Consider the following 4,671-nt stretch of genomic DNA (forward strand, 5'->3'; position numbering starts at 1 on the left):
CGTCTGATTTCTTTTTAATTATAGGAAATGCGTTTTTCTAAAGTACATAAACTTTTGGGATTGACTGTATAGCCAATACATTCTTAATTGAATTTTACATTAGGAATGTACATGTACTTCACTATTATTTTACATAGTATGTGATATCATTTTTAAAACGTAAAGCATTATTAAACATAAATGTAAAAAAGTATGTTTCTCTATTTATATGTATATGTACAGTGTGCGTCAGGGAATTGCGACGGCTTATATTTGGAATTTAGTAAGAGATAAGAAGAAATTGTACAGGGGAATCAAAAATATGAGATACGTCACAAAATACTGCTCTTGTTTACTTCAGAGTGTCTCGTAAGAAAATATATGCAGCTCTATTTAAACACAAAGTACATTTGTATTTCGTCGGTGCATCGTTACATTCTTAAAGAAGACGAAAACGCAGAGGAAGAGACACTATCATACCATTCAACTTTTCCCATTACAGTTTTTTCTATCTGTTCCTAATTCGAGATATGACCCGTCCTAATTGCGTAGTACATCTAATGTAATTACCATTTATTGAATTCAATGCATTTTTAATTGTTCAAGCAAGAATGCTTCATAAGATAAACAAAGGGAGGCGTCGACATTTAATCTGTCTTGTATCACTATCCAGTACTTATCAGAATTCAAGTAGACTTCCACAGTACTCTATCAAGCGTAGACTTTCTCGAATTACCTGGCGGAAGCTACTCATGTGATTCAGTTGTTACCAACAGTAATCGCGCTCGAGGGTGGAGGCATTGATTTCTTCTAACGAATAAAAATACCAGTTTAAGAACATTTTAAACGAGACGTTTGCTTTTTAGACTCAAAAAGTGAAATATTACATTAAAATAACAAAGTCAAATAAAAAAATATATTATACTATGAAGTGGCGACCAATAATTCTAAAATTTAAAAGGCGTTTCACTCAATTTAGTTTAAATCATGTTTTCTATTTAATACAATTATACTCTTTTTTTAATACACATAATACACACTTTCGTTTACTTATTATGATAGTGTACATTTTCAATATGGACTCAGGAATAAAACTACATGAATTATTGTTGCCGATCTTGAATATGAGTAGAACAGACAGAAAGTAATGGGTATAAGTCAGTTTCACCAGGATAGCTTTGCTCTTTGTCGTGGTTACTCGCGACGTCGTGTCGCATCGCATCGTGGCAAACACAAGGTACACTAGCAAGGTCACGTGATGGACATCCAGGACGCGACAAGGGAGAATGAGAATACGTATGTAGAAGGGAGACGTCACTGACCGTGAACGCACGCGAGACTCGCGACAATTTTGTCTACGACATAGCAGGAACTCCGTGGCACCGGCGGAAGAATGCGGCCCTCGATGAACCTTGAATCGAGAAAAATGCATCTTCTTCTATTTCCCTGTCGGCTCTTTCCCAGCCAAACGGACAATCACGATACGATCAGATCTACTCAATTGCTAATAGAGCCGAATTTAATGGGTAACATCATTATGACTGGTAGTCAAGAAACAAATTTTTCTTGGTTTAAAATATTCTTTATACTTTTAAAAATAATAGATACATACTTAGAGTCTTCTACATCACACATGGAAATTTTTTAAAAACGACTATCCACTGAAGGATTTTAAATGATTCGAAAAATGAACATTTCTGGTTTTTTGTTGCAAGCTAGTACAAAATGGTTTGCAGGATTACATTTTATTTTGGCTTGAATTTTAAGAATGTCTTCAAATAGTTGCTGCTGGGCTGTCATTTTAATAAAAAAATTACGAGAACTGTTTTTTTATACTTTAGAACATACGCATATAATAAATAATCTCAAATAGACTTTCTGTACACTTTGCTCTTTCTCTAAAAGATTTCCAAAAATGCCTTAAAATTTGAGCAGCTACGGTGGTGTTATCCCAGATGTAGATAACTCTGAATGAGAAATTTTCATAAACACGGGTGTTGAACATCGAGTATCCGATGAAGTATTTCACCCGTGTGAATATCAGTCAATGAGCTCTAAAATGTTATGAAACTACTATTTGAAAAAATGTTTCATCAGTTTCCACCTCTCTTTCATATAAAATCACAAGCAAAATGAAATACATCTAAAAAGACCTACATTAGAATTATTAGTTCTCTTTGAATAAGCAGAAATCTTATTTTCGATGGAATTAACAAGGAAACAAAATGACGTGACATTTTTTATTCAACATGCTGAATATATGGATATAGATTGTTGAATACCTAATCGAATACCATAGAGATGAACATAGAACTAACGTAACATACAATATCGAGTTGCTATTACACGTTCGCTCAAGGGAGTAATAATATTCAGTTCTATTCAAACAATATGCTAGTTAAAATCGTTGCTGAATGGATAAGATCGCGAGTAGCAGCTTGACAAAGTTATGAATCGTCGGGTCGATACCATTGACTGCGCGATGCCACGGAACGGAGCCGAGTCAATAGTGCTTCCGTTTGGAAGGATTTCTTTTATGATTATATCCTTAGGCACGCAGTCCCCTCCTTGTAACATTGTTTGTCGATGGTTCTCTGGCACAATGAGACCTTGCATTGTGAATTTCGCTGTGTACCCTCTCTTTGAAATGTACATACAAATATACGTCGAATAGGCGTGCAGGAAGTACGTTGAAGATAATTATGCATTTGATAAAAACCTCGTGTTCCTACGCGCATACAACATTTATATATGCGTCCTCGGCTTCGTGAAATAAGTTAACGTTATATTTTCAAAGAGCACCGTTTCATTAAAAATTGCTCGATTGAACTGTTGCTCGCGATCAGCTGAAAGCTAAAAAGCGGGCGTGTCGTTCTCAACGTGAACGTCACGAATATCGCGTAAAGTGGAAATTATTAAAAACGAGGGGACAGAGTCGGGAAGGATCGAAGCCCACGAATGGTAGGGCGGAAGTGCAAACGGGGCTTAATGCAGCATCAGCATCCGACACGGTGTACTGCGTCGCGAAATCTGTCTCTCTTCCTCCATTAGCTTACCCCTCCCTTCTTTTAATAAAAATATTTCTCTCTCTCTGTCCCGCTGCTCCCTCCTCGTACCCGATTCCTCCCTTTCCCTCCTACGTTCACGTTTCGCGTCCCGTCCCTCTCGCTGTCCTAACACTCTCGGGGGATATAGGGTGAGTACGATTTCGGCCCCCTTCGTGGAGCCACTTAACGAGGAGGTGCTCGTTTATCGAAAACTAGTTCCACGTCGGAGACACGGTTAAATCTCTCGTCCACAAAATACCAGCACTCTTCTTTCGTTTGTACTATTCTTTTTTGTCTGGTTTCATTTGTGACTTGTGAATGCCTTTTTCCCGGAAAACCTCCAATACATTGGCATCTTGTTCATTCGAATGAGACACGGTTGAAATAATTGAAATTTTTCGTTTCCGCGCGATGGAATAACATTTTTTTCTAAATCATTAGCTACGAACGGAATGTTAGGATGAAGTTCAATACCTTTCCCCCATTAATCCGAGCTCTATCCTATTTGAAAAGACCGTGAATAAAAGAGATGTTCAAAGAGAATATTTGTTTGAAGTTTGAAAATGTCTCGACCTTCTACCTTCGTTATAATACATATTGAAGATAGACAAAAATTTTAAAAACTTTAGTTATTCATAATCATAGTTAAAGAGAGTAAAAGCGTAGAAAGGTCGTCGATACGTGTAAATTCATCGGTGCAATTTTTCTTCGTTATAACACTGATAAAATGGTTGATACCATTGTAATCGAAGTTACCTTTGGTACACTCTGTATACCCGTATATACACACAGGTTATTCCATTCTCTTACACTCTATCTGTCCTCGTTCGTTGTTCCCTCCGTCTCTCTTCGTGGTCGGTGCTCCGGTCGCGAGCTAGCTACCTCGGGGTGAGGGGTATGAACGCGATACTGACGGCACAATTCCTGTTATCACCCCGTATTCGCGTTCAAACAATCGCAGTGGTCAATTTCCAATTTGCTAAATAAATAAATTCATTGTAACGCACTTCTGAGAAACATTTTCATGTATTTTTTCTTCACAGCTACTACGATGTTATACTTGATGTCATATACAGCATAACTTCGTTGAAAATAATTAAATATTTGTGTGGAAATAGTTAAATACTTTTGTATTAAGAAATTGTGTACAGATATGTTGTATTTAGTGCTTACAGGATCTGTACATGGTATAAGAGAAATGCAAAGTGAATATGTACTGAAATAGTAATAACTTTGAAAATAATTATTGCAATTCCATATTTTACTAAATAGCGTAACTAAACACTTAAGTATTAACAAATTCATCAGTCGTAAATTATGAAAGTATATTTATCTGAAATTTTACTTGATGCTCAATTTCGGCTTTAGCTGACAAACGATCAAAGGCAGATAAACCGTGTAAACTAAAGTTTGGTAACGAATAAAGGTTTCAGTTTTCATTATTCGAGAAACAATTCGGAATTGCAATACTCGAATAAAATTTGTTCCGATTTAAATAAATTTCAAGATCGATTCAAGTGCTTTATATACATTGCTTCATGGTTTGCATAGAATTTGGTGAACTGTGAATAAGATTGGGGCTCCGCGGATAGGTTCGTCACTGAGACACGATTCCGCGGAGCGGGGGCGGTGGCGACGAAGTGGA

Source organism: Ceratina calcarata, unplaced genomic scaffold, assembly GCF_001652005.2.
Source record: "Ceratina calcarata isolate Rehan_Ccalc_2016 unplaced genomic scaffold, ASM165200v1 scaffold151.2, whole genome shotgun sequence".
Taxonomy (NCBI): domain Eukaryota; kingdom Metazoa; phylum Arthropoda; class Insecta; order Hymenoptera; family Apidae; genus Ceratina; species Ceratina calcarata.